General features: G+C 40.9%; 1 pseudogene; it reads right to left on the reverse strand.

The window, feature by feature from the left end:
- Positions 1-25,909, reverse strand: part of LOC142164733 (phenolic glucoside malonyltransferase 1-like) — a 41,636-nt pseudogene extending 15,727 nt beyond the window's left edge.
- Positions 25,910-25,915: the final 6 nt, after the last annotated feature.

The raw sequence follows: 25,915 nt of genomic DNA on the forward strand, positions 1-25,915 counted from the left end.
ACCTTATAAACAATTTCAGAAAATAATTTTCTTCAAAAATTTATTTCTCGGGCTTCGGACCTCGAAATTTTATTTCGAGCATACGCCCAAGTCCCATATATTCCTACGGACCCTTCGGGACAGTCAAATCACGGGTCCAGGTCCGTTTACCTAATATTTTGACCGAAGTCATATTAACTCATTTTATAGTCAAAATTTATCATTTTCACAGATTTTCACATATAGGCTTTTCGGCAATGCGCCCAGACTGCGCACGCAAATCGAGGTGATGCTAAAGAGGTTTTTAAGGACTCAGAATGCAGAATTTCATTTTAAAACAAGTGATGATCACACTTAGAGAGAATTTTCTATGCCAATCTTCGCTCTAGGAAGCTTATAAGTTAGATTCCATGTTCTAGGAAAACGTATTATTCTTGATTGTGCCATGTTTGACTCAATGTTTCAGTGTAAGTGCCGATTTTCCCATGTTTTCATGAATACTTGGCCTGATTATTTTGAAATTTCTTTTGGTCAAGAAAAATGTTGCATTGTTGAGTGTCCATTTGATTCCCTTCCTAGCTAGTTAGGTCCCAGTGATGTTAGTTGCGAAACCCGAGTTCTGGCCCACATTGTTGAAACTAAACTTCTTCCTCGCACTGGCTCATTCTCCACCTTCCCTCAACGAGACACCTTTCTCGTCTACTGTCTTGTGACTGAACTTAAGGTTAACCTATCCTCATGGGTCATAAACTTCATAATTTAGAGTGCTGATGATCCTACCAGTCTACTCTATGGTATGGCTATCACCCACATTTTGGAAGCCCACAACATCTCTATTTCAGAATACCCCTTTGTCTCTGTTTCTAAATGCTACAACTCTAGAACATTTTCCAGTATGGGATGTGTGTGTAATAATGGCTCCTGGGTAAAGAAATAGGAAGGTGAATTTAAGAGTGTTCAACCTGATTCTAAGATAAAAGCATCTGTTTCCCATCATACTGTAAGTGATCCTGATCTTGTAGAAAAATTAACTGCCATTGACAACAAGTTAAACATCATCAAGGACCTTCTTGCTGCAACTCAATCTACAGTTGGGGACATCCATTCCATATCCAAAGAGACTGTGTCCGACGTTTCAAAGATAAGGGCCAAAATTCTCAAACTTGCAGAAAACACAATCAAAACCTTCAAGGAGGTACATGCCAGGATTGATAGGGTGACAGTTTCAGCTAATGCCTGCTTTGAGCGTCTGAAGGAGGCGATTTGCAAAACTTTCACTTATTTCTTGCGTCGTTAATTGTGCTGATTTCAGATAATATTTTTTGCTTTTTTTTTTGTTTTGGACTGGTCACCAGTCGTTGGATATTTCTCTTTACTTTTGTTAAACTTTGCATGTATGTGATTTGCAAATATTTACCTATGATGTACCTGTTTCTACTTAATTTCAATTATATCTATGCATATCCCCTCTTTCCTGATGTCAAAAAAGAGGGAGAAAAAAGAAGTCATACATTGCAGGGTAAATAGTATCACCTGTTGAGGGGGAATCGACTGAAGCATATGAGAAAAGAAGTAATACATTGCGGGACAACACATGTTGAGGGGGAGTCGACTGAAGCACATGTTGAGGGGGAGTTGACTATAGGTGAGCAGGCCAACAGGGAAGTAAACTATTATGTATATATATATATATATATATATATATATTATTTTTGTCTTTATCAAAAATGGGAAGATTATTAAATATGAGTTTTAATGATGAAAAATAATATATCACATTTGGTGCAGGATCACAAGGGATAAAATAAAGGAATTAAAAAGTCCTATAATTCAAGTATGGATTAAGGAAACAATATTCGTTAACGGGAGCTCCATAAGCAAAAAGGAAAAAGTATCAATGCTTAGAGATGAAAAAGGAAGAAAGAGTGGAGATCCGGAAAAGAATCACTCAATGATTTCATAGATGATTGATGGAAGTTACTATAGAAGGTCCCAAATCAAAGGAAAACAAGATTGCAAAGCGATACAATGGAGATCATTGAAGCCCAAAATCAAGGGATCCATCGGTGATCACTCAAGTAACGGGAAAGATATGCCTAGCGGATAAATAGACTGTCAAGACCAAAAATCAAGGAAGATCAATGGAAACTTGTCTTTATTCTTGGAAAGAATTAATTTATGATTCCTTTCAAGAATCAACTCCCTTGGGTTTGCAATCTCTCAAGATTCACGAGTCAAGAAGGCCTCATGAAGTATATATACATCTGTTCCAGGCTTGAAGCAGCCATACATTGAACGAACCATTATCACTCATTTTGTTCTACTCCAAACAAGCATTGTAGTTCTTTTTAGATCTGCTGTATAGTTAGCGAGAGAAGAAAAAAGAGACAAAAACTGGTAAGGCATTGTATCAAGAAGAGATAACCCTTGCAACCCAAGGGACTGGAGTAGCTTTCACATTAAATCCGAACTAGTATAAAATTCTGGTGTCTTTTTTTCGATATTTTATTTTTGCAGTACTATTATTCTGTTGTTATCTCTAGTCGATTAATTAGTAAACTAGTCAACTACTTATAATTCTAAAATTAAAAATAAACAATCCCCCCTGTATATTCAATGTCATCCTGTGATACAATAAAAGTAGGTCGAACCTTATCTAGAGGAGTGACGATGTCACACATCTCCAACTTATATTTTTTTGTTTCATCCCACATAGACATCCCTAGTCCATAAGGGTCTTTAATTACTGACCTTTCATAATGTGGAATAAATTCTTTTGCTAAGAATTATTCATCTCCATCGAATTTATAGAGCAACGCCCACACTGTTATGAACCCTACTATGTTAGCTCCATCACCCGCAACTTGATTGTTAGTGAAACCAAGGGATATGCCATGATTCGGAAAAAGTATCACTTGAATGGATATGACCGAGGCTAATTGGATCACAGGTGCATCTCCTTAGGTTCCGACAACTGATGAATAAAGTGATAAAAATCTTTTGTATTACGAGAATGGTTACCAATGATATAATTGAAATCCATATCACTCTCAAAAAAGTAACAGATACAAAATCTCCAATTAGATAATGCAATTCAGGACAACTACTCAAATCTAGTGGACAAACAACATTGCCAGCTAGGGATATGTAGTGTTTGAGAGTGTGATGACCCGATAGGTCATTATGATTTAAAACCAAATTCTCTATTCCGAGGCCTTTAAAACCTCATTTTATCCCTAATTTATTTACGTGCACAGTCCGGACGTATTTTCGGAAAGCTTTTATGTTGAAAGTTGATAAAAATAAGGATTTTTGCTTCAAAACTTTATTTGAGGTTACTTCGGTCAACATTTTTGGTAAACGGACCCCGATTCTTATTTTCATAGTCCCAATAGGTCCGTATCAAAATATGGAACCTGGGCATATTCCCAGAATCGGATTTGGAGGACCCTAGCCCGAGTTATGAATTTTTGTTAAAAATTGAAATTTGAAAAATTATGGTTTTCAAGAAAAGTATTGATGTTTGATCTTGTTGGTATCGGGTCTATATTTTGGTTTCAAAGCCCGGTACAGGTTCAATATAATATTTAAGACTTGTCTGTGAAATTTGATGAAAAACAGAATTGGTTTGACTTGATTCAGATGCTCGGTTGTGAAAATAGGAATTTTAAAATGTTCTTGAGAATTCATGTGATTTCGTGCTAAATTCGTGGTTTTAGGTGTTATTTTGGTGATTTAATCGTGCGATCAAGTTTATATAATGTTTTAAGAATTGTGTTCATGGTTGGATTGGAGTTCCAAGAGCTCGGGTGAGTTTCGGATATGCTACGGAGTGATTTGAACTTGGAAAAATTTTGCTGGTGTAACTGAGTAGGTTATAGGCCTCTGATCTTGCATTTGCGAGATCAAGCATCATAGTTGCGAGCTCTGAGGGGTTCGCATTTGTAAGGAGAAGCTTGGCCAGCAGTGTTCGCAATTGCGAACTTTTCTTCGCATTTACGAAAGGAGTCTGGGAATGGCAGGGATCACAATTGCAGAAGGTCAGGCTCACATTTACGAGACTTTCTTCGCATTTGTGATAGGTTCTTCGCATTTGCGAACCCCAGGTCACAAATGCGACACTTGCAACTGATCAAAATGACTTTTGGATAGGATTTTACATTCATTCTTCAAATTGTCAAAATCTAAAACACAAGAGATGATTTTCCAAAGACTTCTTCTTCCCCAAATCATAAGTGATTCTTAGCTAGTTTCTTTCAATCTTTCACTTCATTTTACAAGATTTCAACCTAGAATCTAAGGTTTTTCATGGTATAATTGGAGATTTTGGGTAGAAACTAGGGATTTGATAAATTGGGAATTTAGACCTCAAATTGAGGTCGAATTCCAAAACCAATTACATATTCGAGCTCGGGGGTAAATGGGTAATCGGATTTTTGTTCGAATTTCGGGTTTGGACCAAGTGGGCCTGGGTGTTGTCTTTTTCAATAATGGCCTCAATTGAATTCTTATTGATAGTGGGTGATTCCTAAGGCTTATTTTGAAATGTTTGTTTGGTAATTTGCTAGATATTGTTGGTTCGGAGGCGTGTTTGAAAGGCAAAGCTATGATTGCGCTTTGAGTGGCCATTAGAGTGAGGTAAGTGTTGTGTATAACTTTTACTTGAGGGAACTAGGAAACCTCAGAACTATGTGTTATGTGACTTTCATGTGAGAGGCATATATGCATGGTGACGAGTGCTTATACGCCGCCAAATTATCTATTTTCCCTGATTTACTACTTTACCTTAATTGTTTCCTTCGCTGTCTTAATTGTTATATACTCTAAATGCATTCCATACTTAACTTCTATGTGTTAATCAATATCTTCTTCTGTTAACCATGTTAGCTCTCTTCATAGTTCCCCCAATCCCTGCTATTTGCTTAATTTGACTTGGTTGCACCTTCTAACTGCAAATTGTTGGTTTGGTCTCGCTGTGTATTATTATTATTTGTGTAGGTTCTATATTGAACAAGGTTTCCTTTTCTTGGTTCAGTATGGTATTTATTTATCATAAAGGCCTTGTGATTTGGATTGTTGATTTGATTGTGTACATTGAGTGTTCGGTACTGATATGTCGGGATCGAGTTGCGCGCCGCAGTAGGTGTAATAAGGGAGGATTGTTATGGTAAAATAAGGGTGAATTGTGATATTTATATTGATATACAGTTGGATCGGGTTGCACACCGCAATAGGTGGAATAAGGGTGGATTATAATAATGATATTGATATATGGTGGGATCGGGTTGCGCGCCGCAACAAATATATATATATATATATATATATATATATATATATATATATATATATATATATATATATATATATACTGTTATATTAGATATCATGTAGAATAAGGGAGGATTATATGTTGTCTGGTGGGATCAGGTTGCGCGCCACAATAACCTATACATTTCTATTTCTTGAGCTGCATTGTTTTTAGGTATTTTTATTTGAGCTGGTAGCGATTGGTAACTTTGGATAACACTGGTTTATTTCCGAGGATGTGGTTACCATTTCCTGTTGGCTGTTTAATTCTGTACTATATTTCAATTATTTTATCATTATTATAGACTGCATATAAGTTTTAGTGTAGGTGACCTGACTTAGACTCATCACTACTTTGTCGAGGTTAGGCTCGGTACTTACTAGTACATGGGGTCAGTTTTACTGATACTGCACTCTGCACAATGTGAAGATTTTGGAAATGGTTCTAGTGACGGTTATTAGCTAGCTCAAATCGAACATTCGCGGAGACTTGAGGTAAGGTTGTTTAGTGCCCGCAGCTCCTGAAATCCCCATCCTTCGTCTATTTAGTTGTGTACTTTCATTCGAACAACTTGTATTTATTTCAGACCCTTATGTGTACTTTAGTAGTTCGTGCACTCGTGACACCATGTTCAGGGAATTGTAATAGATATATGTCTAGTTCAGCTTCCGTATTGTTACTTTAAATTTATTCAATTATGCTAGTTCTTCTTTAATATCCGATTTAAGCTGTTAAAGGAGTAGATTGTTCTGACGTTGGCTTGCCTAGCAAGTGAAATGTTAGGCTCCATCACGGTTCCGATGGTGGGAATGCCGAGTCGTGACAAGATGGTATCAAAGCACTAGGTTACATAGGTCTCAGGAGTCAGGAGCAAACTTAGTAGAGTCTGGTGGATCGGTACTTAGATGTCTATACTTATCTTCCAAAGGTATGAAGTTAGGATTAGTTTCACTTCTATTCTTCTATGTCGTGCAATTGTATTCTATCATTTTTGATTGAACTCTTCTATTATGTTCTCTCGCAGATGGCGAGAATGTGTATCGCATATTCAGCTGAGCAGCAACCAGAGCCCCCAACAGTAGCTCCTACGAGGGGCTAGGGTCGAGGTCGAGGTTGTGTTAGAGGCCGAGGCAGGGCAAAGCTCAGCCCCAAGCTTGAGCAGCAGCACCAGCAGTGGAGCCTCAGTTGGAGTTTGATGAGGAGGTTCCAGCCCAGACTATGTCTGTTGGACTAGCTCAAGTCCCGGAGGGGTTCATCGCCACACTAGTGCTTCAGGGCGCTCTAGTCCATTTAGTGGGCCTTATGGAGAGTGTGGCCCAAGCCGGTACATTCCCTATAGCACCAGGTGTCTCTTAGGCTGGGGGAGGAGCACAGACTCCCGCTACTCACACTCCGGAGCATATGTCTCCCCAGTATCAGACTCCAGCAACTTAGATAGTTGGGGCAGTTCAGCCAGTTATTGCGGCACAGGCCGGTGATGGCCCAACTATGTCTTTTGAGGGCTTATTGAGGTTGGACAAGTTCACCAAGCTCTTTCCAGTTAACTTCAATAGTGAACCTTCTAAGGATCCACAGGATTATCTTGACCGATGCCATGAGGTGTTGCGGAACATGGGGATAGTTGAGATCAATGGGGTCGATTTTGCTATGTTTCAGATGATGGGTTCCGCCAACGGATGGTGGAAGGATGTTTTATCGACAAGACCAGATGGGTCACCTGCACTTACTTGAGACCAGTTCTCTCAGATATTTCTTTAGAAGTTCCTTCCTATCATACAGAGAGAGGACTATCATAGGTAGTTCGAGCGTCTGCAGTAGGGTTCTATGACCGTCACTCAGTATCAGACTAGATTTGTGGATCAGGCCCGTCATGCTATTCTTTTGCTTCCTACCGAGAGAGAGGGTGGGGAGGTTTATTGAGGGACTTGCTCAACCTATCAGATTATAGATGGCTAAGGAGACTTGGAGCGAGATTTCTTTTCAGGCGGCAACTAATGTTTCCAGGCGAGTTGAGATGGTACTAGCTCAAGGGAGTAGTCAGGGATCTGACAAGAGACCTCGTCATTCAGGTGGTTTTAGTGGTGCCTCATTTGGAGGCAGGGGTACCTTTTGTAGGTGCCATCCTCCCAGGCCATATCATTAAGCATTTCAGACATCCCATAGTGCTTCAGGGAGTCGTGATCATTATATGCCTTATTCTGGGCAGCCAATCTACAGTGCACCGCTAGATCCTATCAGTGCACCTCCTATTCAGAGTTATTACTGGGGTCAGCTAGCCTGTTTGGGTCAATCTCAGTTTCAGCAACCACAGTACCAGGATGGATGTTTTGAGTGTGGTAGTTATGGGCATAGTAGGAGGACTTGTCCGAGATTATTAGGCGGCACGCCACAGCAGAGTTCTCGTTCCATGATTTCGGCACCATTTGCATCCCCGCTCGCTCATCCAGTCAGAGGTAGGGGTCAGGGAGCTAGAGGTAGAGGTCAGACAGCTAGAGGTGGAGGCTAGCCAGTAGGAGGTCGTCCTAGAGATATGGTTCAGAGTGGAGGGGCCCAACCCTAATGCTATGCTTTTCTAGCTAGGACTGAGGCTGAGTCATTTGACACGGTTATTATAGGTAAGGTTTCAGTTTGCAGTAGAGATACCTTAGTTCTATTTGATCCAAGTTCTACATATTCATATATGTCGTCCTATTTTGCTTCATATTTGGTTGTGCCTCGTAATTCTTTGATTTCTTCTGTATATGTGTCCACCCCTGTGGGGGTTTCTATTGTTATAGATCATGTCTATCGTTCTTATGTGATCACTATTGGAGGACTTGGGAGTAGCATAGATCTTCTGCTTCTCGATATGGTTGATTTTGATGTCATCTTGGGTATGGATTGGTTGTCACCTTATCATGCTATATTGGATTGTCACGCCAAGATGGTGACCTTAGCCTTTTTTGGGTTGTCTTGATTAGAGTGGAGGGGGACCCTTGGCCATTCTACCAGTAGGATTATCTCTTATATGAAGGCTCAACACACTGTCGAGAAAGGGTGTCTAGCTTATATGGCCTACGTACATGATTCTAATACGCAGGTTCCTCCTATGGATTCTATGCCCATTGTTTGTAAGTTTCCAGAGGTATATCCTGCAGACTTGCTGGGGATGCCACCCGATAGGGATATTGACTTCTGTATTGATTTGGCTTTGAACACTCAGCCCATTTCTATTCCACCATACCGCATGGCCCCGCCAGAGTTGAAATAATTGAAGGAGTAGTTGCAAGGCTTGCTTGATAAGGGCTTTATTAGACCTAGAGTCTCACCCTGGGGTGTGCCTGTGTTGTTTGTGAATAAAAAGGATGGATCAATGAGGATGTGCATGGATTATCAACAATTCAACAAAGTCACCATCAAGAACAAGTATCCATTGTCGAGGATTGACGACTTTTTTGATCAGCTTCAGGATGCCAAAGTGTTTTTAAAGATCGATTTAAGGTCTGGATACCATCAGCTAAGGATTAGGGCATCTGATGTCCCTAATGCATCTTTTCAGACTCGGTATGGGCATTATGATTTTCTAGTGATGTCATTTGGGCTGACAAATGCCCCAACAGCATTCATGGATTTGATGAATCGGGTGTTCAAGCCCTATATGGATTCCTTTGTCATTATTTTTATTGATGATATCTTGATCTACTCCTACATTCGAGAAGAGCATGAGCAGCATCTTCGGATCGTACTTCAGACTCTGAGGGACAACTAGTTATATGCTAAGTTTTTGAATTGTGAGTTTTTGTTGAGTTTAGTTGCTTTTTTGGGTCACGTTGGATCCGTGAAGGGTATTCAGGTGGATCCTAAGAAGAGTGAGGCCGTTCAGATTTGGCCTAGGCCTATTTCAGTCATGGAAATCCGTAGTTTCTTGGGTTTGGCGGGTTATTACCGTCGGTTTATGGAGGGGTTTTCATCTATAGCAGCCCCATTGACCAGGTCGACCTAGAAGGGTGCCCCGTTCAGATGGTCGGACGAGTCTGAGGCGAGCTTTCAGAAACTCAAGATAGCTTTAACTACGGTACCAGTGTTGGTGTTGCCACACGATCAGGGCCTTATACAGTATATTGTGATGCATCTCGTATTGGTCTTGGTGCGGTGTTGATGTAGAGTGGAAGGGTTATTGCATATTCTTCACGGCAGCTGAAGGTTCACGAGAATAATTACCATGTTCATAACTTAGAGTTGGCAGCCATTGTTCATGCGCTGAAGATTTGGAGGCACTATCTTATGACATGTCGTGTGAGGTGTTCACGGATCATCGGAGTTTGCAATAATTGTTCAAGGAAAAGGAGCTCAATTTGATACAGAGTAGATGGTTAGAGCTATTGATAGACTATGATATCACCATCTTGTATCATCCCGGAAATGCCAATATGGTGGCCGATGCTTTGAGTAGGAAGTCAGCTAGTATGGGCACCCCTACGTACATTTCAGTCGGTGAGAGACCGCTTGCATTAGATGTTCAGGCTTTGGCCAATCATTTTGTGAGGTTGGATATTTCTGAGCCCAGTCGTATTCTAGCTTGTACAGTCACCTGGTCTTCATTGTTTAAGCGCATTAGGAAGCGGCAGTATGATGACCCTCATTTGCTTGTCCTTAGGGAAACAGTGTGGCACGGAGATGCAAACAGGTTACGGTTGGAGATGATGGAATTTTGAGGATGCAGGGTCATGTTTGTGTACCTAATGTGGATGGACTTCATGAGTTGATTCTAGAGGAGGCCCACAATTCCCGATATTCTATTCATCTGGGAACCGCTAAGATGTATCAGGAATTGCAGCAACATTATTGGTGGAGGAGAATGAAGAAAGATATAGTGGCATATGTGGCTCAGTGTCTAAATTATCAGCAAGTAAAGTACAAGCATCAGAGACCTGGTGGTTTGCTTAAGAAGATAGAGATTCCTGAGTGGAAGTAGGAGCATATTACTATGGATTTCGTTGTTGGACTCTCACGGACTTAGAGGAAGTTCGATGTAGTTTGGCTTATTTTGGATAGACTGAACAAGTCAGCACATTTCATTCATGTTGAAGTTTCCTATTCTTCAGAGTAGCTGGCAGAGATTTATATTCGTGAGATCGTTCTTCTTCACGGTACAACCATGTTTATCATTTCTAATCAAGGTACATAGTTTACCTCAAATTTCTGGAGGGCATTGCAGCATGAGTTGGGTACGCAGGTTGAGTTGAGCACAACATTTCATCCTCAGACGGACGGGCAGTCTGAGCACACTATTTAGATATTGGAGGATATGCTTCGTGCATTTGTATTGACTTTGGAGGCTCATGGGACAAGTTTTTTCCGCTTACAGAGTTCGCCTACAACAACAGCTATCGGTCGAGCATCTATATGGCTCCCTATGAGGCATAATATGACAGACGATGTCGATCGCTGGTTGTATGGTTTGAGCCGGGGGAGGCTCGGTTATTGGGTACAGATTTGGTACAGGATGCCTTGGGTAAGGTTAAGATCATTCAGGATAGACTTTGCATAGCACAGTCCATGCAGAAGAGTTATGCAGACCATAAGGTCCATGATGTTGCATTCATGGTCGGAGAGAGAGTGTTGCTCCATGTGTCACCCATGAAGGGTGTAATGAGATTTGGAAAGAAGGGCAAGTTGAGCCCTAGGTACATAGGGCCTTTTGAGATTCTTGATCGACTGGGAGAGGTGACTTACAGACTTGCGTTACCGCCTGGTTTATCATCAGTCCATCCAGTATTCCATGTGTCCATGCTTCGGAAGTATCACAGTGATCCATCTCACATGTAGAACTTCAGCACTGTCCAACTCGGCAAGAATTTAACCAACGAGGAGGACCTGGTAGCTATTCTAGACCGGCAGGTTCGTTAGTTGAGATCGAAGAGTTATCCTTCATTTCGAGTGTAGTGGAGAGGTCAGTCTGTTGAGGCAGCTACCTGGGAGTCCGATTCCTATATGCGAAGTAGATATCCCCACCTTTTTCCCAGCTGAGGTACTTTTTTTATATTTATTCGAGGACGAACGGTTGTTCTTGAGGTAGAGAATGTGATGACCCGATACTTCATCTTATGATTTAAAATCAAATTCTGTATTTTGAGGCCTTTAAAACCTTATTTTATCCCTCCTCGATTTTCATACACAGTCCGGGCATGTTTTCGTTAAGCTTTTGTGTTGAAAGTTGATAAAAATAAGGATTTTTACTTAAAACTTCATTTGAGTTGACTTTGGTCATCATTTTTGGTAAACAGATCTGGATTCATGTTTTAACAGTCCTGGTGGGTCCGTATCAAAATATGGGACTTGGGCATATGCCCGGAATCGGATTCGGAAGTCCCTAGCCCGAGTTATGATTTTTTGTTAAAAATTAAAATCTGAAAAATTATTGGTTTTTAAGAAACGTATTGATGTTTGATCTTGTTGGTATCAGGTTCGTATTTTTGTTCCGGAACCCGGTAAAGGTTCAATATAATATTTAAGACTTATCTGTGAAATATGATGAAAAACAAAATTGGTTTGACATGATTCTGACGTCTGGTTGTGAAAATAGGAATTTTAAAGTGTTCTTGAGAATTTCATGTGTCACGACCCCAGTTCACCCTCTGTGAATCGTCGAGACAGCACCTAGTCTCTAAGACTAGGTAAGCCTAACAATGCGGAAAATAAACCAATTTGCGGAAAGAAACAATTAAAAACAAAATAGCGAATTAAAACAGTGTTTAAAAGTATCGCTCGTCATACACAATATCAACTCTCTAAAACTACTACATTTTCCAAAACTCGAAATCTCATGATCACAAGCCTTTGAATATCTACCAGTATCTAACTCCAGAATATCTAACAAGGAAAGAAAAATACAGAAGGGCTAATACTTAAAATGGAGAGTAGAAAGGGACTCTTCGGTCTGCGGATGCGACAGATATACCTTGGAGTCTCTACGAACACCTCGTCTCAAGTGTGATAAGTTTGAGTGGAGGTACATGGAACTGCACATGAAAAATATGCACAAAAAAGGCATGAGTACACTACAACGGTCCTCAGTAAGTGCCCAGCCTAACCTCGGTCGGGTAGTGACAAGGAAGGTCAGGGCCCTACTGAGACAAAATAAAAATACAAGGTATGACAGAATAAGGTAAGTTGTACAGTTGAAAGCTAACAATAAGAATTTAATACAGGAAAATAAAGAACTCAATAACTGAAACAGAGGCAAAACAATCACAAGGAGATACCATTCTTCACAAGGATAATAACCGGGGATCTCTCAGTATCCTGAGGATCTCTTAGTACCTTCAATATATGCCAGGGATCTCTTGGAATCCCAAGGATCTCTCGGTATCCTCAATATATGCTAGGAATCTCTTGGTATCCCGAGGATCTCTTGGTATCCTCAATATACGTGCTAGGGATATCTCGGCATCCCGCACCTCAGCTCAAATCATAAATACGTGCAGGGGATCTCCCGGGATGCCATCCCGTAGTCCCAATTAAGCTCAATTTCGTACCAAGTAAAACAAGTAATTCTAACCTAACATGATTCACATAATGCAATTAAGGCAGTTTAAACAAATAAGCAATTAAGTCAATTAAACATGTTTTTTTTCTAAGCTAACAACAGGATTAAATCGCAAGTAGTATAAAACAAGAAAAAGGAACACAATTGAAATAACTTAAAGAAAATCGGATTTTCAACAATTAGCTCAACTGCACACTCGTCACCTCACGTACAAGGCATTTTAATTATCAAATATACCAAATCACAAGGGGAAGGTCCCCCACACAAGGTTAGACAAGCCACTTACATCGAACCAACTCAAATCAACCTGAAACCACGCTCTTGCCACGAGTACTCGGCTCCATATGGCCCAAATCTATTCAATTCAACTGAATAATGTAAATAACACTTCAAATAATTGATTATACAATTAAATTCTAAGCAAATGCGTGAAATTAGGTAAAATGACCAAAATGCCCCTCGGGCCCACATCTCGGAATCGGGTGAAATTTACATTTCCAGAATCCTCACACTCGCATGAGTTCATTCATACCAAAAGTACCAAAATAGGACCTCAAATAGTCCCTCAAATCATCACTCAAAGGTCTCTAATTAAACAAGCCCTAACCCCCAAATTACCAGTCATTTTCCTTAAATTTTCATGCTTATAAAGAAAATAATCACCTCAAGAACGAGTTTAGGGACCAAAGACCTTACCTCAATGAATTCCTCTAATAATCTCTCTTGAAAATGCTCCCCAAGGCTTCTTCTCGTTTGAAAAAAGGTGAACATAGCTCAAATTCGCGAAGCACGAATTTATATGTTTCTGCCCAGCTAATCCACTTCTGCGGTCATGCAACCGCACCTGTGGTCCCGCTTCTGCAAATCCCAGGCCGCATTTGCGACTTCTCATTAACTCAAAATTTCTGCTTCTGTGATATTCACCCCGCACTTGCGACTTCGCAGGTGCGGCCTAACTCCCGCATCTGCGGATCCAGCACATCTTCCTCTTGGCCGCATCTGCGACTTCCCTTATCGCTTCTGCGGGCTCGCACCCGCATTCCCCAAGCCGCAGGTGCGGTTTTGACAGTAGATTTGAAACTTTAGCTGCAAACTCTCAACTCCAAACTTCTCGTTAACCACCCGAAATCATCCCGAGGCCCCTGAGACCTCAACCAAAAATACGAAGAAGTCATATACCACTACCCAAACTTATACCAATCCTTAGAACACCTAAAACAACATCGAAACGACAAATCAACCACGAATTCAAGCCTATGAACTCCAAAACTCTAAATTTACGCTTTTAATCAAAAAGTCTATCAAGCCTTGTCCGAATGACCTAAATTTTTGCACACACGTCACATTCAACAAGATGAAGATACTCCAACTTCCGGAATTCCATTCTGACCCTCGGATCAAAATCTCACTATCAAACCGGAAACTTCAAAATTCGACTTTTCGACATTTCAAGCCTAAATTAGCTACGGACCTCCAATGCATAATCTGAACATGCCCCTAAGCCTGAAATCACCCAACGGAGCTAACGGAACCATTGGAATTCCATTCCGAGGCCGTCTTCACACTGTTTCGATGACTATCAAATTTCCAACACTTAAGCTCTTATTTAGGGACTAAGTGTACCAAAACTCTCCGAAACTCAAAACCGAACATCCCGGCAAATCAAAATAGCAGAAATAAACATAGGGAAGCAATTAATAGGGGATCGGGGTGTTAATTCTTAAGACGTCTAGTTGGGTCGTCACATCCTCCTACACTTAAACATTCTTTCGTCCTCGAAAGAGCATAGAGACATACCTGAAGTAGTGAAAAGATGAGGGTAACGGCTGCGCATATCCTTCTCGGTCTCCCAGGTCGCCTCCTCGACCGGCTGACCCTGCCACTGAACCTTTACTGATGCAATGTTCTTTGACCTCAGCTTTTGAACCTGCATGTCCAATATCGCCACTGGCTCCTTAACGTAAGATAGATCCTTGTCCAACTGGATTGAACTGAAATCTAACATGTGCGACGGATCACCGTGATAACTCCGGAACATCAAAACATGAAATACCGGATGAATTCCTGCCAAGCTGGGAGGTAAGGCAAGCTCATAAGCAACCTCCCCAACACACCTCAATATCTTAAAAGGGCCAATAAACCACAAACTCGACTTCCCCTTCTTTCCAAATCTCATAACGCCCTTCATAGGCAAAACCTAAAGCAAGACCCGCTCTCTAACCATATAGGAAATATCACGAACCTTCCGGTCTACGTAACTCTTCTGTCTGGACTGGGCTGTACGGAATCTATCCTGAATCACCTTAACCTTCTCCAAAGCATCCTGAACCAAGTCTGTGCCCAATAATCTGGCCTCACCCAGCTTAAACCAACCCACTGTGGGCCTACACCGTCGACCATATAAAGCCTCATATGGTGCCATCTAAATGCTGGACTGGTAGCTATTGTTGTAAGCAAACTCTGTCAGTGGCAGGAACTGATCCCAAGACCCTCCAAACTTGATCACACACGCACAAAGCATATCCTCAAGAATCTAAATAGTGTGATCGGAGTACCAAATTGATGCTGAACGGCCCTCCAAAACCGAGATGTGAAATGAGTACCCTATCTGAAATGATGGAAACTGGAATACCATACAGGCAAACAATCTTCCGGATATAAATCTCTACTAGACGCTCCGAAGAATAGGTAGTACATATAGGAATGAAGTGCGCGGACTTGGTCAGCCGATCCACAATCACCCAAATAGCATCAAACTTTCTCATAGTCTATGGGAGCCCAACTATAAAGTCCATGGTGATCCGCTCCCAATTCCATTCCGGGATCTCTATCTGCTGAAGCAACCCACCAGTCTCTGGTGCTCATACTTCACCTGCTGGTAGTTGAGCCACCGAGGTACAAATCCAACTATATATTTCTTCATCCACCTCCACCAGTACTGCTGTCCAAATCCTGATACATCTTTGCAGCACCCGGATGGATGGAATACCGCGAACTATGGGCCTCCTCTAGAATCAACTCTCGAAGCCCATCAACATTGGGTACACAAATCCGACCCTGCATCCTTAATACCCCGTCATCACCAATGGTCACATCTCTGGCATCATCATGCTGAACCTTGTCCTTGAGGATAAGCAAATGAGGGTCATCATACTGACGCTCCCTGATACTATCAAATAAGGAAGACCAAGAAACCACACAAGCTAGAACTCGACTGGGCTCCGAAAGATCCAATCTCACAAACTGGCTGGCTAAGGCCTGAATATCCATCGCCATAGGCCTCTCTGATGCTGGTAAATAAGCCAAACTCCCCAAACTCTCTAGTCAGCGACTCAAGGCATCGGCCACGACATTGACCTTAACCGGGTGGTACAAAATAGTGATATCATAGTCCTTCAGCAACTCTAACCACCTCCTCTGGCACAAATTAAGATTCTTTTGCTTGAATAGGTGCTGCAAGCTCCGATGATCAGTATAAATCTCACAAGAAACCCTGTATAAGTAATGACGCCAGATCTTCAAGGCTTGAACAATGGCAGCTAACTCAAGATCATGGTCATGGTAGTTCTTCTCGTGTACCTTCAACTGTCTGGACGTGTAGTCAATAACCCTACCACCCTACATCAACATCGGTCCAAGCCCAATCCTCGAGGCATCACAATAGACCGTATAAGACCCCGAACCTGTAGATAATATCAAAATTGGGGTTGTAGTCAAAGCTGCCTTGATCTTCTGAAAGCTCACCTCACACTCTTCCGTCCACTGGAGCGAAGCACCCTTCTGAGTCAACCTGGTCATAGAGGCTGCAATCGATGAAAACCGCTTAACAAAACGATGGTAATAACCCGCCAAGATAAGAAAACTGCAGATCTCTATAGCTGAGGATGGTCTGGGCCAACTCTGCACGGCATCTATTTCTTTGGATCCACCTAAATACCCTCACTCGACACAACATGGCCTAAGAATGCCACAGAATCTAACCAAAACTTACATTTCGAGAACATAACATATAACTTCTTTTCTCTCAAGGTTTGAAGCACTGTCCTCAGGTGCTGCTCGTGATCTTCCCGACTCCGGGAATACACTACAATATCATCAATAAAGACAATGACGAACGAGTAAAGATACGTTCGGAACACACTGTACATCAAATGCATAAAGGTTGTTGGGGCATTGGTCAGCCTAAATGACATAACAAGGAACTCGTAATGACCATACCGAGTGTTGAAAGTAGTCTTCGGGATATCTAGCTCTCGAATCTTCAATTGATGGTAACCTGAGCGCAAGTCAATCTTAGAAAACACCCGTGTGCCCTGAAGCTGGTCAAACAGATCATTAATATAAGGCAAAAGATAACGGTTCTTCGTTGTAACCTTGTTCAACTGTCGATAATCAATACACATACGTATAGAACCATTCTTTTTCTTCACAAAACAAGACAGGAGCACTCCAAGGTGATAAACTAGGTCGAATAAAACCCTTATCAAGCAATTCCTGTAACTGATCCTTCAACTCCTTCAAACTCAGGAAGAGCCATACGATATGGAGGAATAGAAATGGGCTGAGTGTCCAATAACAGATCAATGCCAAAAACAATATCTCTATTAGGTGGCATGCCTAGAAGATCAGCTGGAAACACATCGGGAAAATCCCGTACTACTGGGACTGAATCAGCTGAAGGGGTATCAATACTAATATCTCTCACATAAGCTAAATACACATAACACCCCTTCTCAACCATTCACTGAGCCTTAAGGAAAGAAATAACTCTACTGGGAGTGTGATCTAAAGTACCCCTCCACTCGACATGTGGTACACCTGGCACAGCCAGTATCACACTTTTGGCGTGACAATCAAGAATAGCATAATGGGGAGACAACCAGTCCATGCCTAAGATAATATCAAAATCTACTATTCTCAACAACAATAAATCGGCTTTGGTCTCAAAACCACTAAGAGCAAAAAACACGACCGATAAATGTGGTCCACAATAAGAGAATCTCCCACAGGACTAGAAACATAAATAGGTGAACTCAAAGAATCCCGAGGTACACCCAAATGCAGAGCAAAATAAGAAGACACATAAGAGTAATTCTCTTAGCAATTCTTACCACCTGCTGATAAGAAATATCCACCTCCAACTCATGAGCCATACTAGACCTGATGCTGGGAATAAGCCCTTCAATAAACTGGCGAACTCTCTCGCGAAAAGTAGAAACCAAGGCTGGTGCATGTCTAGCCAAACTAGTGTAACAGACAACATACTGTGAGACAGTCATAGCACCCTGGCGCAAATGCTCAAAGTCTGCACGCCATGCATCCCTGAGGCTCTAAGGAATATACTCTCTCGGGAACAGATCTAAAAACTGAGTCCAAGTCAGTGAAGTAGCCTCATCAGGACTGTCTAACTCATAGGTGCGCTACCAGTCATAGGCAGCTCCTTGAAGCAAGAAGGTAGTAAAAGAAACTCCACTCGACCCTGATATACCCATGGTACGGAGAATGCGGTAACACTCATTTAGAAATCCCAGAGCATCATCCGATGCTAGACCACTAAATACAGGAGGCTTGTACTTATTGAACCTCTTAAGTCTCAGCTACTCATCCTTAAAAACCGCTGCCCTGTCCCCGAACTGATCTTGAACTGCAGGCGATACAGGAATAATCTCGGGAACCTACTCAACATGCACTCACTGCTTAGGAGTATGGACGCCGGGAGTCTGTGCTCCTCCCCCGGCCTTAGATGTAGCTGCCGCAAGGGGAAGAAACCCTGCATGAGTCAAAGTGGTGTACATGCTCATGAACTATGCCAAAATCTCCTAAAGTGCTGGAGTAGTAGTAGCAGTAGACGTATCACGTGCCTGGACTCTGGCTGGAACTGCTGGTGGTACCTTGGTGGCAGCTCGCGTAGGTGCTCTGGCTGCACCACATGCGCGTCCTCGGCCTCTACCCTAGCCCCGGCCTCTAGCGGCTACAGTAGGGGGCGCAGGTTCCTGATCATCTCAGGTAGTGCATGTCCTCACCATCTGTGAGAGAATAGAAGACAGATGTTTAGAATTGTGATGTCAAAATCTCGAACGACAAGGAAATCAAATGAAGTGGAATTTTCCTAATAGTTACATAGCCTCTCATAGATAAGTATAGACGTCTCTGTACCGATCAGCGAGACTTTAATAAATCGGCTTGTGATTCATGACTCTTATGAACCTAGAGTTGTGATACCAACTTGTCACGACCCCAGTTCGCCCTCCGTGAACCATCGTGATGGCACCTAGTCTCTAAGACTAGGTAAGCCTAACAATGCAAAACTAAACCAATTTGCGGAAAGAAACAATTAAAAATGAAATAGAAATTAAAATAGTGTTTAAAAGTGTCGTTCGTCATACACAATATCAACTCTAAAAAACTAATACATTTCCCAAAATCCGGAATCTCATGATCACAAGCCTTTGAATATTTACCAATATCTAACTCCAGAATATATAACAAAGAAAGAAAAATATAGAAGGCCTAATACTTAAAAGGGAGAGTAGAATGGGACTCTTCGGTCTGCGGATACGGTAGATATACCTCGAAGTCTCTACGAACGCCTCGTCTCAAGTGTGATAAGTCTGAGTGGAAGTTCCTGGATCTGCACATGAAAAAGATGCACATAAAGAGCATGAGTACACCACAGCGGTACTCAGTAAGTGCCAAGCCTAACCTCGATCGGGTAGTGACGAGAAAGGTCAGGGCCCTGCTGAGACAATATAAAAATATAAGGTATGACAAAATAAGGTAAGTGGTATAGTTGAAAGCTAACAATAATAATTTAATACATGAAACTAAGGAACTCAATAACTAAAACAGAGGCAAAAACAATCATAAGGAGATACCATTCTTCACAAGGATAATAGTCGGGGATCTCTCAGTATTCCGAGGATCTCTTAGTACCCTCAATAAATGCCAGGGATCTCTTGGTATCCCGAGGATCTCTCGGTATCCTTAATATATGCTAGGGATCTCTTGGTGTCCTCAATATACGTGATGGGGATCTCTCGGTATCCCGTGGATCTCTTGGTATCCTCGATATACATTCTATGGATCTCTCGGTATCCTGCACCTCAGCTCAAATCATAAATACGTGCATGGGATCTCCCAGAATATTGTCCCGTAGTCCCAAAGTAAAACACGCTGCAACAACACATGGAATACTCAATTAAGCTCAATTTCGTACCAAGTAAAATAGGTAATTCAAACCTAACATGGTTCACATAATGCAATTAAGGCAGTTTAAGCAAATAAGCAATTAAGTCAATTAAATATGCATTTTCTTTTAAGTTAACAACAGGCTTAAATTGCAAGTAGTATAAAACAGGAAAAAGGAACACAATTGAAATTACTTAAACAAAACTGGATTTTCAACAATTAGCTCAAGTACGCACTCGTCACCTCACGTACAAGGCATTTCAATTATCAAATATACCAAATCCTAAGGGGAAGGTCCCCCACACGAGGTTAGGCAAGCCACTTACCTCGAACCAGCTCAAATCAACCTGAAACCATGCTCTTGCCACGAGTACTCGACTCCAAATGGCCCAAATCTATTCAATTCAATTGCATAATATAAATAACACTTCAAGTAACTGATTCTATAATTAAATTCTAAGCTAATGCGTGAAATTAGGTAAAATGACCAAAATGCCCTCGGGTCCACATCTCGAAAATCGGGTGAAATATACATGTCCAGAATCCTCACACTCTCATGAGTTCAGTCATACCAAAAGTACCAAAATCGAACCTCAAATGGTCACTCAAATCATCACTCAAAGGTCTCTAATTAGACAAGCCCTAACCCCCAAATTACCACCGATTTTTTTTAAATTTTCATGCTTATAATGAAAAAAGTCACATCAATAATGAGTTTAGGGACCAAAGACCTTACCCCAATGAATTCCTCTGAAAATCTCTCTTAAAAATGCTCCCCAAGGCTTCTTCCCGGTTGAAAAGAGGTGAAAATAGCCCAAATTTGCGAAGGTAAGAATTTATATGTTTCTGCCCAGCTAATCCGCTTCTGCGGTCATCGGACCGCACCTGCAGTCCCGCTTCTGTAGATCCAAGGTGCAACTTCTCATTACCTCAACATTTCCGCTTCTACGACATGCTCCCTGCACCTGCGACCTCGCAGGTGCGGCCTAACTCTCGCATCTACAGATCCAGCCCATCTTCCTCTTGGTTGCATCTGCGGCTTCCCTTATCGCTTCTGTGGGCTCTCACCTATGGTCCCCAAGCCACAGGTGCGGTTATGACAGCAGATTTGAAACTTCAACAGCAAACTCTCAACTCCAAACTTCCCGTTAACCACCCGAAATCATCTCAACGCCCCCAGGACCTCAACCAAAAGCACGAACAAGTAATATACCACTACCCAAACTTATACCAATCCTTAGAACACCTAAAACAACATCGAAACGACGAATCAACCACGGATTCAAGCCTAAAAACTCCAAAACTCTAAATTTACACTTTCGATAAAAAGTCTATCAAGCCTCGTCCGAATGACCTAAAATTTTGCACATACATCACATTTAACACTACAGAGCTACTCCAACTTCCGGAATTCCATTGCAACCCTCGAATCAAAATCTCACTATCGAATCGGAAACACCAAAATTCGACTTTTCGGTATTTTAAGCCTAAATTAGCTATGGACCTCCAATACACAATCCGAACACGAACCTAAGCCCGAAATCACCCAACGAAGCTAACAGAACCATCGACATTCCATTTTGAGGCTGTCTTCACACTATACCGACTACGGTCAAATTTCCAACACTTCAGCTCTCATTTAGGGGATAAGTGTCCCAAAACTCTCCGAAACGCAAAACTGAACATCCCGGTAAATCAAACTAGTAGAAATAAATACGGCGAAATAGTTAATAGGGTATCGGAACGTTAATTCATAAGACGACCGGCCGGGTCGTCACATCATGTGATTTGGTGCTAACTTCGTGGTTCTAGGTGTTATTTTGGTGATTTGATCACGCGAGAAGATATGTATGATATTGTAAGACTTGTGTGCATGTTTGGTTTGGAGACCCAAGGGCTCGGGTAAGTTTCGGATAGGCTACTGAGTGATTTGAACTTGAAAATATTTGATGGTGTAACTGAGCAGGTTGCAGGCCTCTGATCTCGCATTTGCGATATCAGACATCACAACTGCAACCTCTGAGGGGGTTCGTATTTGCGAGGAGAAGCTGGGACAGCATTGTTCGCATTGCAAACTTTCCTTCGCATTTGCGAAGGGAGTCTGGGAATGGCAGGGATCGCAACTGTGATCAATTGGTCGCAATTGCAAAAGGTCAGGCTCGCATTTGCGAGACTTTCTTCGCATTTGCGGTGAAAGCAGGAATGGGGATACCTTCGCATTTGCGATAGGCTCTTCACATTTGCGAAACCCAGGTCGCAAATGCGACACCTGCAAGTGATCAAAATGACTTTTGGACGGGATTTTACATTCATTCTTCAAATTTTCAAAACCTAAAACACAAGAGGCGATTTTCCAAAGACTTCTTCTTCCCCAAATCATAAGTAAGTGATTCTTAACTAGTTTCTTTCAATTTTTCACTTCATTTTACAATATTTCAACCTAGAATCTAAGGTTTTTCATAGTGGAATTAGGAATTTTGGGTAGAAACCAGGGATTTGATAAATTGGGGATTTAGACCTCAAATTGAGGTTGGATTCCAAAACCAATTATATATCCAGGCTCGGGGGTGAATGAAAAATCGGGTTTTGGTCTAAATTTCGGGTTTGGACAAAGCGGTCCCCAGTGTTGACTTTTTTAATAATGGCCTAAATTGAATTCTTATCGATCATGGGTAATTCCTAAGGCTTATTTTGAAACTTTTGCTTGGTAATTTGCTAGATATTGTTAGTTCGGAGGTGTGTTTAAAAGGCAAAGATGTGATTGAGCTTTGAGTGGCCTTTGGAGTGAGGTAATTATTGTGTCTAACCTTGATTTGAGGGAATTAGGAACCCTCAGAATTATGTGTTATGTGAGTTTCATGTGAGCGGCATATATCCAAGGTGACGAGTGCTTATACGCCGCCTAATTATCTGTTTTCCCTCATTTACTGCTTTACCTTAACTGTTTCTTTCATTGTCTTAATTGTTATATGCTCTAAATGCTTTCCATGCTCAACCGCTACGTGTTATTCAATATCTTCTTCTGTTAACCGTGTTAGCTCTCTTCATAGTTCCCCCAATCCCCGTATTTGCTTAATTTGACTTGGTTGCACTTTCTAACTGTAAATTGTTTGTTTGGTCTCGTTTTATAGTATTATTTATGTAGATTCTATTTTTAATAAGGTTTCCTTTTCTTGGTTCTTTTTGGTATTTATTTATCATAAAGGCATTGTGATTTAGATTGTTGATTTGACTGTGTACAATGAGTGTTTGGTACTGATATAATGGGATCGAGCTGCGCGCCGCAACAGGTGTAATAAGGGAGGATTGATATGGTGAAATAAGGGTGGATTATGATATCTATATTGATATACGGTGGGATCGAGTTGCACGCCACAACAGGTGAAATAAGGGTGGATAGATATAGTGAAATAAGGGTGGATTATGATATTTATATTGATATACGGTGGGATCGGGTTGGCTATTTAATTCTATACTATACTTTAATTATTTTGTCATTATTATAGACTGCATATAAGTTTTAGCGTAGGTGACCCGCCTTAGCCTCGTCACTACTTCATCGAGGTTAGGCTTAGCACTTATCAGTATATGAGATCGGTTATACTGATACTGCACTCTGTACAGTGTGTTTTGGAGACAGTCCCAACGGCGGTTATTAGCAAGCTCAGATCGAACATTCGCGAAGACTTGAGGTACAACTGTTTAGCGCCCGCAACTCCTGGAGTCCCCATCCTCTGTCTATTTAGCTGTGTACTTTCATTCGAACAACTTGTTATTTATTTCAGACCCTTATGTGTATTACTTTTGTAGTTTGTGCACTATTGACGCCAGGTCCAGGGAATTGTAATAGATATTTGGCTAGTTCAGTTTTTGCATTGTTACTTAAATTTATTCAATTATCTCATTTCTTCTTTAATATCCAATTTATACTATTAAAAGGAGTAGATTGTTCTAACGTTGGCTTGCCTAGTAAGTGAAACATTAGGCGTCATCACAGTCCCCATGGTGGTAATTCCGGATCGTGACAGAGAGTGAGGGAAATAAAGTTTGTAAGACTAGGAATAATGGTTTGGACGAATGTGGTTTTGGAAATAGGGAGCTTGTAGAACAGAATCCTCCGCATACGGTAGAAATTTAACCATTGAAAATTAAACTATGTAAGAGGGAGTGTGAGTTGAGATGCACTACTCGGAGGTGGTGCAACTTGACATTGCTCAATCACTAAAGCCATATATGTACTTCAACTTAATAAAATGGTCGTCTCTTCTAATGAATCAAGAGTGATATATTCTCTCTATTAATAAGGGAGAATAAGCACACACCAGGTCAACATGCTTGCCTGTCCTTATTGAGGGTATAATTATCATTACACCTAGCCTTATCGGGGGTATTATTATCTTTGAGAAAAAGATTAACATCAATGGATTCCCTACGTCTGCTGGGTTAAATGCCTGAGAGACGACCACGTGCTACTTCGGATTTTGGGTAAACGGTGGAGAATCGAAAGTTTTAGGATTATTCTACTGAAAGCTTTGATTCAACTCACACACTCTTTCATCTCTCTCTATTTTCACCGTGGTTCTTCGACTTTATCACTGTTGCTGATTTGCATTTTATCTTTTGGTGAGTTCAATTCAATTTTTTTCTTTTGATTTTGTCATAGTTGTTGACGGAGGTAACAGTTATGGCTGACCACGACCTGATTCGCCATGGATGGTGGTTTTGATAACTTCAATGTTATTTTGGAGAATAAATTATTTCTTTGATTTACAAAAAAGCTAGAATAAACCCAGTTAGTATAAAGTAGGTTATCATTGAAATAGCCTTCTGTAAAGTTAGCGTGTGCTCTGCTTCCCTGTTTTTCCACTTGCCTTGAAAATAGGCTACTTTTTTTATAGGTCATTTGAGGTATTTTTCGCTCTTGGGTTTACTGTTGATTTATGATTAGATTTATGGCATGCAATTGGTTCGTAATATTTGCAGCAACCCTGAAGTCAGGTTCCCCTTTTAAGCCGTCTACCCTCTTTTCAATCTTTAGACATCTTCGTTTTTTCCTTTCTTTGATTTTGTGGTATATATGATTATCCCATGTCAATTAGATACATGTAACTTTTTAAAAAAAAAATATAAAGAGTATGATTGATTAATTTTTATTTTAAATCCACAATTTGTAATAAACTGGGTCCACCTGGATAGATGGGATATGAAAATAGAAAATTAATCTTATCCGACATCCAAATAGCTTATAATTCCGGCTTAGTTGAGTGGTCAATTTGGGGATTCAGAATTTGATTTTCTATATTTAAGATTGATTATTTGTATTTGTTCAGTGGCTTTTTAAACAAATACTAATACAGTGTTCGAGCCAAAGTTGCTAGGTTTAAATTAATCCATAAGTGATACATTAGATCCGCACCCGATAAGTTTCTTAGAATATTTTCAACTATACAATAAATAGGGAAAACCTCTAGAATGTAACTGGTAGGACTTATAGAGCATCAATAACGTCATCTAAGCAATCAAAAGCGCCCAAATTTAAGTTGTGATGTACTACATTGCATTTTTCTACCCGTGGCAGAGTCTGGAATACTATGAAGGAGATTATAAAAAGTATAAATGTCACTCCTGAGATTACAACGTGCAGCCTAAATTAATTTTTGTCATGGTTGTTAATGGAGGTTAGAGTTATGGGTGGCCACAGGTCGATTCATCATGGATGGTGGTTTTGATACCTTGAAACTTATTATTTCCTTTTTATTGGTTTTTAGGTGAAGAAAAGCAGCAAGTGAAGTAAACTTATAATAACCCAACTAGCAGTTCTATTTCTTTCCAATAATAGTATTATTGTGTTGTTGATTTTCACTTAAAATATAGAAAGGATGACATGTGGCTAGAGATGTGTAGAACACTAG

This window comes from Nicotiana tabacum, chromosome 1 (genome assembly GCF_000715075.1).
Source record: "Nicotiana tabacum cultivar K326 chromosome 1, ASM71507v2, whole genome shotgun sequence".
Classification (NCBI taxonomy): domain Eukaryota; kingdom Viridiplantae; phylum Streptophyta; class Magnoliopsida; order Solanales; family Solanaceae; genus Nicotiana; species Nicotiana tabacum.